The following is a 16,091-nucleotide window of genomic DNA, read 5'->3' as shown; positions in this document are numbered from 1 at the left end:
TAAACTACCGTCGCAAGTTATTTTACACCAACACAAATTTACTTAGTGTCGTTGAGCGCAAAATCACCATGGTTGAATTTAGTTAAATAATACCGTCACTGTTGGTTCCACGTTGTAATGAATAGCCCTTGTGTTTGTTGTGTTTGTTTAATTATTATGATAGTTATCAATATCATCTTGTTGTAACAGTAATCTAATGAAACCTAATGAAACTTCGAAGAGTGCACCCTTTTTTTTTTTTTTTGAGAGGAGGAAATACGGTTACTGGCCCTGGCTTTCACAGCGAAGTAGGACGTGGGCCGTGGAGGCCGCAAAGACTACGCAACAACAGTCGCGGGGCGTCTCCTAAGGAGACTCGAACCTCAGACCGGCTGTGTGCTTGTGGGAAGGAGAGAGAATGAAAATGAAGATGAAAGATGAAAAGGTGATAAGAACACACTCGCCGGCGAGTGTGGTGATGTTTTGTGTAATGTATGTAAGTGTGTATGTATGTGTTTATGATTGTATGTATGTGTGTTTGTATGTATGTACATAGTGTAAATGTTTGTGTGCATGTATGTTTGTGTCTGTTTGTGGAGTGTGTTTGTGATTGTGTAAGTGGTGTATGTCAGTCCGTGTGTGAGCGAGTGTAGTGAAGCGATTACAGGACGAGGACTAATGTCTCGTCGGGTATCAAAACAATGTGTATAAAGGTGTATCTAGGGTGCGGGCCGCTGGCCATCGTCAGAGCGACGAGTGCCAGTGGCTTGCGGTGGTTGACCGCGCCTACGCCTGCGAAGGCGGTGTGTGCGTGTCTGTATCGGTGTATGTGTGGGTGGTGCGTTCGCGATGGTGATGTCGTCATCCGGGTCTACCCTTACGTGTCTGGGACGTCTTATTGGGTTGAGACTATGGTGAAGGGGGGTGTACCCGCATGCCTTCCTAACCAAGATGTTGGGATGGTTAGGCGCCTTGTCAAAGAAGCGTCGCGAGATCTCATTAAAGTGTTGAGCTATCGTTGGAAGCTCTAGGTCGCGGTGAAGGTCAACGTTTCGGATGAACCACGGGGCTCCGGTTGCCATGCGCGTGAATTTATTTTGAACTACTTGCAAACGACGTAAGTAGCTCGGTCGGGTGTGCGCGAAAACGACGCTTGCGTATGACAGTATGGGCCGTACGATGGTTTTGTACAGCGTCACTTTGTGTTTGAGCGGAAGTTTGCTTCGCCCACACACAAGTGGATAAAGGCGACTAAGGACAAATCGGGCTCTATTGCATACCGTATCAATATGTTTCTTGAAGTTCATATTGCTGTTGAACGTGACTCCTAAGTATTTGTAATCCTTCACCCACGGTATGGGTGTTTCATGCAATTTAATGACGTCGGTCGGTCGCTTTTTAGCGCGGATGCTATTCGCGTTACCGAAGAGTACCGCTGCACTCTTGGTGGGGTTCACTTCAATCCGCCATTTTCTGAACCAGTTGCCTAGTTCATCGACGGCGGCTTGAAGCACTTTAATGTTCCTTCTCAAGGTTGAGCGGTTCAATAGAGCGGAGGAAGAGTGCACTCGGAATTCAAAGGTATTAAGTGCCGGGTGAAACAGTTAATTTCTGTGGAGTAACGCCTGTATTTGAAGCATCTTGACTTGATTTATAATTTTTACTTATCTTTTGACTTCAACTTTTACGGAGACAACCGCTCACTGATACCACGACACTCAAAACACAATATTGAAATATTAATACTAATATTACTCGATAAAATAAGGATTCTATAAACTGGATTGTCACACACTTTAAATTTAACTTCAAAATTTAGTATTTTACACCGTAAACATCCTCACACTACTCAAAATAATTAAATACAATTATTAAAGTGTTAGGGAGCACTCAAGAAACACGTCACTTTTGTTGATGTTCACAAACAAAAAACAACATATTTATTAATAATATAATAAGTGCGTATTGTATTTTATATGATAGTCATCAACACGACATTTTATTAATAGAAAGTAGGGTGAATATTATGAAAATTTTAAATCCGATACAGCGAGCGAAACATAACTGGAACTATAAAACTAGGTTATAAAAATATATAACTATAAACAAAAACAATATGAATCGTTTAAAGTTTAGATCAATTCGAATTTTGATGCCTTTTATGAAAAACAATATGTTCATAAAAGTGAACGCAGTTAAACAACTGCGTTCACTCTTCTGCGTTGACTCAGTGCGCACACGTTTGTGTCATCAGTCATCTACTGGGGTTCGCTTCCCCCGTTGTTCTTTTATAAATTGCCTGTACGTCTAAAAACAACCAGTATATTATTATCTAGCTATTTAACGTTTGGGTTAGTTGATTTTTATATTCAATACTAGCTGGTGCCGCGAATTCGTCTGCATTTACCAGTGTAATTAGTGTTTGTGTTCCATTGCTGCCACCTATCGTTAAGACAGCGTTCGTTATTGCGATTAGCGCTTATTGTAGCAGATCCCACTGTCTGGGGGATATCTATGGGTCATTATTAAATAGCTGGGCACACGTACCCCGCTTGTGAGGGGAGATCTATTCACGACTTAACTTTAACATTCTCGTATTATGGTCTGACGCAACTGGCCATTGCGGTAACGCGATCAGACGTGAAAGATTATAGTTTACCTGCACTGTTGGACTCACAAACCTATCTGATTTCTGTTGTCCTTTGGGATCGTCGGACTTTGTAGTTAATAATTATGTAATAAGGTTCGTTTTTTTCTATCATTCTCAGTCCTGTTTGTGTTATAAATCCATAGTTGACTGATCTTATTTGAAAACTTGTTACTAATAGAATTGTAATTATAAATTTTAATGATTTTGATGTTTTTGTGAAGGCAGTAAAATAAGAGAAATAGGCCGCGCGCTGACAACAGTTTGCAATAATGTGAAAGAACTCAATGATTGTGAGTATCTAAGTCTGTTCGTTCAGCTTGTACTTGTGTCACTCCGCTTCATTGTCAGCGTCATTTTCCTCGTGTATTCCATCAGGACGATTTCAGGTACGTTCCAATAAATAATATCTTTTACCAACATTATATTATTTACTTTCTTGACAGTATTTGCGCAACAGTGTACGTATAATGTCTACCAATTCCTCAGAACTTTAAACCATTTGTTGGGCGAATGCCAAGCGGGCAGTCAGGGAAGAACTATCGAGCTAGGCACTTGTGTCGCACGCCCATGCCGGGAACACTACGTTGTTATTACAGTAGTTAGTAAAAGCTTTGTGAAGTGAAACTGTTGTGTTGATTGAGAAAAAACAGAGTTCTCGATGATAAGACTGTCCACACAATCCGGCCGTTCACGAACATGGCTCATCGATCAGACATTGGCAATATTTTAAATTACGGTATGACCCACGCGGGTGCCTCAAGTTTTCTTAATGAGTACATTGTACACTGTAAACATAAACATTCTGATTATAAATTCGGTGGTTAAAGCAGTCATATGATCGATGCTGTAGGGGAAGCTAAATAATACGACAAGTCTGCTAAAAAAACACATATAAAAAATGTTTATTTAAATAAACAAACAAAAAAACCCTTTTTTCTTCACTACTACATCCTGTATACTATTTTTGTTTTTTGATATTACAGCAGCTGGAGGAATCGTTGCGATAATGAGTATTTTAAAGGAGTTATTATCAATTGTGTTGTATGCTGTTATGCTGTTGCTGTTACTTGAACCGTCTTACCGGATGCGCACTGAGGTAGGTACAAGTTGGATCAAAATTTAGCATTATAATAATAATAATAATTCCTTTATTTCAGGCTACAAGGCCCATTAAATAAATACCTTATAGTCTAACACACATATGATATATAACTTAAATCTACGTCACATTTTCGCCGCGATGTGAGGCGCGGGTTCGGTAGCTTCCGGCGGTCGGCGACGTCCGCGATACTTGCGGAACACGACCCCATTCGGCCACAGCTGCACGTCCAGGAAGGTTGATATATGTTCTGTCGGGACGCGAACAACAAAAGAGTTGAAGTCTACTGCGTGACGCGTCACCAAAATTTCGACCCCCAACCGGAACCTTGTCTTCTCCACCAAGTACTGAACAATGTCGGAGGCCTTGTGGTGAAAGCGAGAGACGTAGATATTCGTCGCTGGGATTACGGGACGGGGGGCATTAATTTCCTTGTTACAACTTCGATAATTTATATATTAAATAATTTCATTCTCCATAAGAGCTCAAATTTTTTGCAATATTGAGAATCATGTATAGGGAAAAAATAATAACAGGCCCCCGTTGGGCTCAAAGGCGTGGAGAATGTACAAAGGAGTGTCTCGATTATAGGGCTATTGGAAACCCAAATGCTATAGGCAGCTATTTCGGCCAACGGATCAACCTAGCTATCCAACGCAGAAATGATGCCAATGTTCTTGGTTGGTTGATAGTTTTAACTTCAAATTAGACATAATAAAAGTATTGTAAATATAGTTATTAGCACTTTTGTACTAAAATAAATAAGAAGGTAAAGGACACTATTTTATCCTTTCGCAAACTTCCAATGAATCGGAAGTGGTTATAGAACTTGGCCTCCTGCTAAGAACTTAGCCTTGGCCGCAGATGACACGAACGAAGCTGCTGGTCGTAACAATCCTGAATCACATAGTCTCTGAGCCTGAAATGGAGGTTACACAACGAGATCTCCTAGACGAGTTATACCTCTTGATGAAGATTCTGCAATACGAACAGCCGATCTACTCGGCGTTTGGGGTTTTTTGGCTGGACAAATCTTTTATCTTAAATGTAAGTTTTTATTATCAACATCAATGAAATATGAGTGTTTATTAGTAGTATAAGTACTGGTACTTTATAGAAATTTTCAGACATTGATCTGGAATATTTTTAACCGACTTCAAAAAAGGAGGAGGCTATCAATTCGTCGGTTTTTTTTATGTTTGTTACCTCAAAACTTTCGAGTGGGTGAACCGATTTTGATAATTCTTTTTATTTAAAAGCTAGTGCTTCCCGTAGGGTTCATTATAATTTGGTCCAGATCTGACAATGGCATCCATGAGAAAACCATAAAAGTCTTAAATTTGCTATACTTACTATAGCAAAGTGGATGATAAATTTACAAATTACTCAATATCGCGCCAACCGATTTCGATGATTCTTTTTTTATTGGATTTCAAAGATAGTTTGGCGAGAGTTTGGTTAGGTTCTGATTGCGGAATCTATGGCAAAGTAATGGAACTCTTCAATTAAGCGCTTACGTTCATTGCTGCATTAAAAAATTTAGTATATCTACACATATTTAGACCAATTCTTTGTTATTGTACTTCAAATTCACTAAAAATCAAAAAATTTAAAAATAATTTAACAAAAAACAACCGACTTCAAAAACACTATTTCAAAACAATATATATAATATGCACTAAATAGTATATAAATATTTGCGTATTTTTATACAATCTAATTAAAAATCTAATTCTAGTTACGATTATTGTAATTTGTTGAGCCGGTGCTTGTGTCGTGAGGAAGCGAGAGGCGAGAGCGGGTCGCGGCGGATGGACACCGATTCCAAAAATAACAATAATCGTAACTAGAATTAGATTTATTAATTAGATTGTATAAAAATACGCAATTATTTTTATACTTTTTAGTGCATATTATCTATTGTTTTGGAATAGTGTTTTAGAAGCCGGTTGTTTTTTTGATATTTTTTTTTAAACAATTTGTTATGTTTTGAAAGTGATAATCCTCACTTCTAGAATTACTAAGTTAGTACAGTTGGCCGAGCACTGGCACGGAACTCCAGACGTCGTAGGTTCGAGTCCCGCATCGTTCATAAAATTTTATTTTCAAATTTTACTTCTGGAATATTTTTATAAATAGTTTTGCAGAAGTAGGGCAATACATGGAGTTTCCTTAATTATTGTGAATAACAGATTAAAATGTAAAAATAGAAGAAATATTTTAAACCTCTCTATACAAATACCAATTAAGATAGCTTGTATAGAACTAGAGCTATTTATTATTGTAAGTGTATGCCGCCCCCCACTGTATCATAAGAACAATTCCAACATAGAATGTAGGAGGTACCATCAAAATTTACCAAAACCAGCAAGTCAATTATAGTGTCTGGAGATTTTAATAGTATAGACTTACTTGAACCTTCTGTCAATTGTACTAACCTTAAAAATGAATTTCAAAGTTTTAATTTGTTCAATGTGTTTTGGGAACCAACTAGAATCTTTTTTACAGATGTTACTTTTACTAGTTAACTTATAATTAATAATCTTCAGTCCGACCATAGTGGGCAACTTATTAAGTAAATACAAGATTGGAATGGAAAAATACTTAAATAAAATGGCGAAAATAAATTAAGGCGTAAATAGGGCATAATTAGGGCACCCACAATTCTAGATTATCGATACTTTATTTACAATTACTAACCAATAATCTAAACAAGGCATTAAAAACTAGTAGTTTAGTGTTATTCGAATGTTTTAATATTTTAAACAATTAATAAATTAATGAATGGATGAGCTTTGTAAAAAAAAAAAAAATATTTTTGTTTAAATTCAATACTTACGAAACCACTGTTTTCTGAGTGATTTTCTGAAGCAGCGAACAGGTGGGAGGCTCCTTTACACAGGATGCTGGCTAGATTATGGATACCACAACGGCGACTATTTCTGCCGTTAAGCAGTAATATGTTAGCATTACTGTGTTTCGGTCTCAAGGGCGCTGTAGCTAGTGAAATTACTGGGCAAATGATACCTAACATCCATTGAGGCATATGTCAAGGTGACGAGCGCAGTTGTAGTGCCGCTCAGAATTTTTGGGGTTTTTCAAGAATCCTGAGCGGCACTGCATTGTAATGGGCAGGGCGTATCCATTACCATCAGCTATGCGTCCTGTTCGTCTCGTTCCTTATTCTCATAAAAAAAATTAAAAAAAGTAAGTTCGTACGATTTTTGATAGGTTGCTTTCAAATTACAAACAATTAAAAAATTGTAATTGTTTAGTTCTTCCTTATTCATGATCATTATGTCTAAACTACTTCATAATTTATAAAAATAAAAATTCTGAAGCTGCTTATTTTAAAATACCTAGGTATTTTTACCATAATCATTACAGAACAATTTCAAAATAGACATAAACAGCCTATCATTTATAGATTACAACTCCCTTTAAATAAAGCTAATTATCGATAGGAGATGTCCTTCCCTACGGACCACGACCTTGCATTTGAATAGCGCAGCAAACACCGCCGACACCTGTATCTCTTTGACAACTACGGGCGGCGCAATTCAAAGGCAACTAGGCAAAGCGGCAACGCCTTATGATATTGAAATATTCAAGTTAATTGAATCATTGACCCAGTCACCCAAATCTTATAAGACGTTTAAATTTATTCAAAATGAAAAGCCTACTTTTTGGCAAAACCACTACACGGATTTTGTTAATTTTTGGTATATCGTCAGCTAATATGCTAACAAGTATGTACCTACATTTATTTCATATAAGCTGTTTCCATACTGTATAATCTTCATTATGAGTAACATTACATTAATAGTGAAGAGTTTTAAATATATGTAAAAAATACTCCAAGCTCTTTAAAGTACTTCATCGTCATGAAGCCAAGACACGCTTCATTGCAGATAAAATAAAAAACAGTAATAATTAAGTAAAAGCAACTTGAAATGTAATTAACAATGAAACTGGTATATTGAATTGGCGTAACACCTCTATGTGATTAAACATTAGTAATCGCGTAGAAATATTGCAAATTAATTTAATAAATATTTCTCCGATACGCCAATTAACACGACCAAAGACCTAACCTTTTCACCAAAAGCAGCGCTTAGATTACACGTACCATTATCTTCCATTGATTTGAAATATGAGTATGTTAAAGGTAGCGATATAATAGAAACCTTTAAATTAATCAAACTAAAAAATACAAAGGACTTATGGGGCCATTCGACTAATATTGTAAAAAACATACTTTCAAATTTTTAATTAATTTCAGACCTGTTTCAGTGCTGGATGTTTTTAGCAAAATTTTTTAAAAACATTTGCTTCAGCAGCTACATATGCATTTTTGTAAATTATTGAACAAAAATCAAATTTGGTTTCACTAGGGGCTTATCAACAATTAATGCGGGTACTAGACTCATTCAGCACATCTTTGACGCCTGGGAAGAGTTACAGGATGCATTGGGCATTTTTGTGATTTGTCTAAAGCATTTCACTGCGTCTACCATGAAACTACTCCAAAAACTAAAGCATTATGGAGTAAAAAATTGATCCCTAAATCTGTTAAAATCATATTTAAGTGAAAGAGTTCAGATAGTCGATGTATTTTATTGTTTGTTAATGATACTTCACTTATATTTAAAGTGAAGCAACCAGCAAATATTGATGACAAGGTAAAGAATGTACTCTCAAAGATAATGCGTTGGTTTGAGACAAATAATGTGCACTTAAACAGTAAAAAAAACAAAGTGTTTACGGTTTATTACACCAAACACAGCGAAGGTACAAACCAACGTACTTATAAATGACCAGAGATTGGAACTTGTGGACACTACGGACTTCTTGGGTATCGCGTTAGATAAAAAACTTCAGTGGGGTCCACATATTTCCCAACTAGCAGATAGAGTCAGCTCTGCGGCATATGCCGTTAGAGGGTACACGAATTTTGCGACTGCTTGATAAGTGTACTTCAGTTATTTTCACAGCATCATGACGTACGGTATTTTATGTGGGGTCGTGCTGCTGACTTTCGTGCTATATATCAGCTTGGTTATAGACAGTCTCTCAAAGAAAAAATTAAACAAATAAATATTATGACAGTACATAGTTTGTGAAAATATAATATGCGTTCACAAAAATCGTCACCTTTTTGCTCTTAATAGTGATTTTCATTATGATAACACTAGAAATAAGGGATTGCTTATAGCTAATTCTAGTAGGCTTCATAAGATACGTTATAGCTGTAAGGGTAATTGTGTACACTTTTATAATAAAGTACCATCCACTCATCAGGCATTCTCAATAAATAAATTTTAATGTTGTATTAAAAAATGGCTCTATCGTAAATCTATCGTACTACTCTACTGCTAAGTGATCGGACAACCTGGGACTAGATTATGATTATTTTATAGCAATAGCAATGACAGTACAATATTGTAAATTTTTACTAAAAAGAGCGCCAAAAAGAATGCTGGGAGATTATTTGCGCCGCTTCTTCTCTCTCAGAGCGCCATTTGTTTCCGAAGCAGTAGTAGTATCTAGTATATTAGAAATTATATCAACATGAATTCTAAAGGAATCGATGAATGGAAAAGGAAATTTTGAGAAAATTTTCTGCCTTTTTTATTTGCTGTAACTGAGATTCATTTTGAAACATTAACTGTGTTATTACAAAAAAGTTAACATTGTTGTGTTTAACACTTTTTAAATTATAATATGATTAAAGTATTTGTGTAATGTGAAGTCTTAATATAAATAACTTTATTAGTCAGTTAGAAATTGTGCCACTAAATTGGGATCCGTTAGGATACCATGTGAGTAGTTATTTGTTTGAGCTACTAAGGGTTAAAACATTTTTTTGCATTGCAGGTACTTGGAAGTATCGTCGCCTACTTCTTGTTTATTTACAAGTAGGGTGTGCATTTTACTATATCTACATATTACCATTTAAGAACCTTAGATAGTCGAACTTTTCTATTTTTCAGCAGTTTCACTGTCTAACACGCAAGCTAACGTCTTCTTTCGTCTCTAGAGAAATCATGTAATTTAACAAAGCGAGGTTCTCAAACTATAAGTTGATTATTATTGCAAGTGTGTGTGTCATACATTAGTTACTTTGTTGATGTTTGTAATCACTGTAGGCATTATTTTTGGTTTTAAGCAGAAATGTTGTTTTATTCATGTACTGTGACAATTATAACTATTTGACTGTACCAAACAGAAGTTTCTTATTTTAAATTTAAAACTACCTCATTGTAACATAAAGCTATTGATAATAGATATATATATATATATATAATAGTAAGAATATCCAACTAAAACAACTAAAAAGAACATCACTTGTACACGGAATGCAAAATATGGTATCGTTGGTTAACTATTCCAGTTCTACTAGTACTACACTAAGCAGTATATTTTAAGGGTACTTTAAGTTTGAAACCTGATAAGAAGGTGAGTCGCATGTTGATGAAGGAGATCGAGGTGAAATGGGTTGCTTGGGTCGATCAAAACTAGATTGTACGGTGAAAGTGACAATATGGTAAAAACAATTTAAAAACTATTAAAAATTTCGTGAGTCATTATTAAATTATCTGTTAATACGGCTTTACTCACGTTTTTGTCGGTGTCGGTACCGACTGTATGTACAGTGTATCACTGTTACCCATAGACACCAACATTGATACAGTGCAGTGATACGGTGCTCGTCATCACCGGCGCACCCAGCGCCCCCCGCACCTCCCGCCCTGTCCAGCCGCGCTCTACGAGCTCAAGTCCGCAGTAAGAGGTGGGACGTTACCGCAAACCTACCACACTCACCCTGATGAAGGACCTCCGAATGGTCCGAAACTAGTCGGTACCGATACCGACAAAAGCGTAAGTAAATCCGCATTAAAAGGTAATTTAAAAACTATATCACTTGTTCAGGTGGTGTCAGGTAAATAAGAATATCATGCCAGCACTAATATCATAGAAATTAACTCTCGGCGATTTTAGGATAAATTTTTTGAATGTATGATTATACATAAATATTAGCTGTTAGTATCTGTTACAATAGTTGGTAATAAAACCGACAAATCTAAGGGAGCAGTAGGCTCAAATCATACCATCACATTTGCCGTAAACTTTTGAATTATAAAAAATAAAATGCGGGCTTTGTTTAAATCTTAATACTGTTTGAGATCCAAAGATTACATGACATTTTGAGCCAGCCTTATTAATTGTGTGTTCTCCGAGCCCACTAGAACTTTACAAACTTCAGCTACCTGCATTGACAATATAATTACAAACTTTGAAGTTGGTGAAAAGAGCTTAATAAATGGAGTTCGCTCCGATCATAAATGTCAAATGATTACATTAATTAATCATAGTCTGAGAACAGTTAGTCCAGAAATTAGATTTAGACCACAAAATCAAAGTTAAACAAATTCTGTGAAAAAATAGGAAATAAATTATGTAACTTGACTCCAAATTGATGATGACAGCCCTAATGATATGTATAACACACTATTCTATTGCATCTATTAGGAATTTAATAAGACATGTAAAGTAAAATCAATAAGGGCTAATACAAATCAGATTAAATTTAGTACTTAGGCAACAACTGGCATACGCAAGATTAGGGATGTATTATATGAACTGTATGACAGAAGGTCGTATACACCTAATGTCAACTTCCATAATTATGTCAGAAAGTTTTTAAAAAAGTTTGCATTTAAGCTAAATCTATATATATCAGAGATAAAATCAAGGAATCTGATGATAAAATAAAATCAGCTGGGCAAATTATTAACTCTGAAACTGGCAAAACAAGGATTATTGATTCATCAATAACTCTAAATATTAATGACGAGTTAGTTTCAGATAAACTCATCGTTGCCAGTTATTTCTTTAAATTTTCTACAAATATACCTATAGAAACCACAAAGTATCTTCCTCATCACCAAATTCAGCTGAACTTCTTTTAGAGAATAGCATTAAACTTATTTGACCACATTTAGTTTTAAATTTGTAACTAAGAATGTTATAATAAAAGCTTTCAGAATTATTAAAATGAAAGGTACGAAAGACTTATGGGGACTGTCTGTTAAGGCTGTTGAGTATATTATACAAAATATTGCTCCGATTATTTTTAATTGCTGTGTAAGTGATGGTATCTTTACAGATTTTATGATTTCTTTGGCTTCAAAGAAACTGGGCGTCATTAATAGAGCACGGCAATACTTCAAACCGGCCCATATACTAGCGCTCTACAAAGCGCAGGTCCGGCCACACATGGAGTATTGCTGTCATCTCTGGTCTGGTGCACCCCAGTATCAGCTCGATCCATTTGACTGCGTGCAACGCAGAGCAGCTCGAATTGTCGGGGTCCCAGTGCTCTGTGAACGGCTGGATCACTTGGCGTTGCGTAGAGACGTCGCTTCATTGTCTGCCTTCTACTGCATTTATCACGGGGAGTGTTCCAAAGAACTGTTTAACCTGATTCCTGCCGCCGAATTCCACCTTCGCACGACATGCCACAAGTTAGGATATCATCCTCACCATCTGGATGTGTGGCGGTCCTCCACAGTGCGGTTTTCAAGGAGCTTTCTTCCACGTACTACAAAGCTGTGGAATGAGCTTCCTTGTGCGGTGTTTCCAGGACGATACGACATGGGTACCTTCAAAAAAAGCGCGTACACCTTCCTTAAAGGCCGGCAACGCTCCTGTGTTTCCTCTGGTGTTGCAAGAGACTGTGGGCGGCGGTGATCACTTAACAACAGGTGACCCGTACGCTCGTTTGTCCTCCTATTCCATAACAAAAAAAAAAGATAAACAAGGTGGTGCCCATATTCAATAGCATATTCAGTAGCTGCTCGAATAATCCTACTAATTATAGGCACATATCTATACTGCCAGCGTTAAGTAAAATATTCGAAAAAATCTTGTTCGAGTTACTGTTGGCATACTTTAATATGAATCAAATATTACATAAAAAAAACAATTTGGATTTACAAAAGGCCGGTCCATTCAAGACGCGGGATCTACTCTTATCAAATCTGTGCTGATGGCCTGGGAGGCGTCGCACGATGCTCTGGGAGTGTTCTGTATTCTCTCGAAGGCATCGTACAATAAACATTTATAGTTAAAGAACCTGAGGGTGTTCGCTTTATTCCCAGTCCGTGGTGTCATTAAGAAAATCGATTATGCTATAGTAACCTTTCCCACACATTTGTTTTGTACATTGTCTGGGATGATATTGTAGAAGCATATACATCGCCCAACAAAAGACTTACTAACTCGACCCAACCGAGTAGTAGGCATTACAAGTTTATGTTTGTTCCTCGTTTTAACATTATGAATGTCACAGTTTCTAGAAAATTCCTCAATGTGCTCATGAACATACAGAACAATATCAAAAATGTATTGAGAAGCAACTTAATGATTCTTTAGGACCTAGGTTATAAATCCCGCGAAGCTCTTCTGCAGCACAAAGATGCTATTAATATCGGCCACACTGCCCGATAACAATATACTATAGGACATAATACTATGAAAATAACTAAAGTATATTAGTCGCGCCGTATCTATGTCAGTTAAACGTCTTATTTTCTTAACCGCATATGCTGCAGAACTAAGCCTATTCGCCAATCCTTCAAAATGGGGGCCCCAATGGAATTTGGAATCAAGAGTAATGCCAAGAAATACAGCAGCTTCCACTGGTTTTACCACCTCTCTGTTTAATAAAATATTCGCATCTCGTAAAATCATCGCATTCATTCGTAAATTTAATATATTTGGTTTTATGACTATTCAACAATATGTTTTTGGCGCTAAATCAGTACACGGTGTCAGATAGAGCATTGTTTACTTCGTCATATAAAACTTGGCTTCATTTAACTTTGAATATATTTTAATTCATCCGCAAACAATACCACCTTGTGTTTTTTTATTTCTACAAGGTTAGGTAGACCCTTTATATAAATTATGGAAGAGGAGGGGGTCCAAGAATAGACCCCAGATCTGGATGATACTGATCTCGTCCATAGTATCAATTGCGTGCTGAAGGAATGTTTAATGTGAAAGTGATATTAATGAATTTTTCAATCATGCATATTGTTATTATTTTGGAAGAAGTTTTCGGAAAAAAGGAAATGAAATCCATTGCAGGAGCGTTTTTTGAATTTGGAACATTACAACGCTCCTGCAATGTTGTATGAAACACCGTGCTAGGGTTATTAAATACTCTTTGATCGGATCTCTTTTGTCATTCTTGGCATACCGTAGTCTCTTTGCTTTTGACTGTCGGCATAGATGATAAAAATAAATTGGAGACAAAGCTGAAAATTTATCTTGATTCGTTTTTTAGGCAGAGTCACAGGAACATTTAACTCTTTCATCAATTAATAACAGCCTTTACTTTAAAGAAGGTGTTGCCGGCCTTTGAGGAAGGTGTACGAGCCTTTATTAAAGGCACCCATGTCGTATTATCCCAGAAACACCACACAAGGAAGCACATTCCACAGCTTTATAGTACCTTGAAGAAAGCACCATGAAAACCGCACTGTGGAGGACCGCCACACATCCAGATGGTGGGGATTATTTCCTAACTTGTGACGTGTCGTGTGAAGGTGGAATTCAGGGGCAGGAATGAGATGAAACAGATCAGGGACACTCCCTGTGATAAATGCGGTAAAATACAAACAATGAAAAGACGTAGACGGCGTAGACGCAACGCCAAGTGATCCAGCTGTTCACAGAACACTACATCGACAATTTGAACTTGAACTTGACTTGACTTGACCTTGAATTTCCTTGTGTGTTTTCAAGGAGCTTTCTTCCACGTACTACAAAGCTGTGGAATGAACTTCCTTGAGTGGCGGAAACACCACGACGATACCTTTACGATGGGTACCTTTAAAACATTGCGTACACCTTCCTTAAAGGCCGGCAACGCTCCTGTTTCTCTGGTGTTGCAAGAGAATGTGTGTGGCGGTGATTACTTAACACCTGCAGGCCTAGCTAAGTGGCAAACGCTTTGTATCGATTGACTCGCTACAACCGTCAATGATTCGGCGTAAGCAATTGTAGAAAACGCTAACTTGGTAGCCAAGTTGACACGACTGCGTCAATCGCTCATTCTCCAATATCTTTAGAAAACATATATACTCGTATTTTAGTCTATGCTGAGCGTACTTTCAAACATCAAAGCTAGAGTTATGTATGTGTTATTGCAATCTGTAAAATTCAGGCATTGTATACAATACCTAGGCCCAATATATATTACGTGGGTTGTCCAGGCAATATATGACATATTACGAATATCATTATCCGTTATATACTTTACCTTGGCAATAAATACAAGTCCTAGGGATTGTATAGAATACCTGCTGTGCCACCGGCTATGTGTTAGATGGATTGATTTTAGTCATATTTATTAATGTTAAACTACCTATAAAATAACGGGCAAATGAAACATATTTTATTAATTTAAATGAACTTAATAAAAATGACAAATTAGAGTTATCCTTATAAGTTAATATGAAAAGTGCCTTTCTTTTACTTGTAACTACTTTTACCTTGTAACATAATGTAATTTGTTTACATAAATGATTAGTAAAAAGAACTTAAGAAAAAAAATAATTCTGTAAAAATAATAAGTACGTGTACTGCCTAATCAAAATGTTAAACAAATGAAATTATTTATTCTTATATGAGGAACTGTTATGACATTCGAAGTGCACAAAATCTTACTATTAAGAACTCTTTTTACTATCGGAGTATTTTTTGCAATTACATTTGATAAATCCCTGACTTGTCCACGTAGATTGCAAAGTTGCAACTGTACGGCGTGTCGTTTCTAGACTAGGGACGTCTTTCTTTTTAAGTAATTATTGATAACAAACTGTAAACTGTTGTCTTGAATACAATGTCTGGACATAAAAAAAAATAAAAAATGTTTGTAGCCTAGCCAATGATCTTGTAAAATGTTACCTATGCTCTCCTACACGTTATTTTAGAGATGCTTAAAAATTCACACCGGTAAAAAGCACAGTTCTGCGTTAGTTTTGGATATCCATCATAACACCTTGCCCTCGACAATTAACGCATATCGTAATACAACAATTTTTTCTGAATTATTAGGAAAATTAAAGAATTCTATTCCAGTAGTAAAGTGAATTCCAAAAGGGGCTCGCATTACTGTTGCAACTGCACTCTCGAAAGTCATTCGATCTACTGTAAGCCAAAATTCAAAAGATAGTTGGGACCATTTGTTCACGATCGCATATTCAAATTTACATGCACAAAAAGATGACCACAGTTCACTGACACAGAAAATAAAATTAAATATGACCCAAATATCTTTGGCGATATTTT

The 16,091-nt window shown here is 36.4% G+C and overlaps 1 long non-coding RNA gene across 1 annotated transcript; it reads left to right on the top strand.

The window, feature by feature from the left end:
* The first annotated feature begins 2,593 nt into the window (after nucleotides 1-2,593).
* On the top strand, nucleotides 2,594-9,832 carry LOC126972409 (uncharacterized). Its single transcript, XR_007731138.1, has 5 exons — nucleotides 2,594-2,722; nucleotides 2,851-3,015; nucleotides 3,613-3,725; nucleotides 4,593-4,775; nucleotides 9,606-9,832. It is a non-coding gene; the product is annotated as an uncharacterized LOC126972409 (long non-coding RNA).
* Nucleotides 9,833-16,091: the final 6,259 nt, after the last annotated feature.

Source organism: Leptidea sinapis, chromosome 1 (assembly GCF_905404315.1).
Source record: "Leptidea sinapis chromosome 1, ilLepSina1.1, whole genome shotgun sequence".
Lineage (NCBI taxonomy): Eukaryota > Metazoa > Arthropoda > Insecta > Lepidoptera > Pieridae > Leptidea > Leptidea sinapis.
This window is presented reverse-complemented; position numbering and strand designations above follow the sequence as displayed.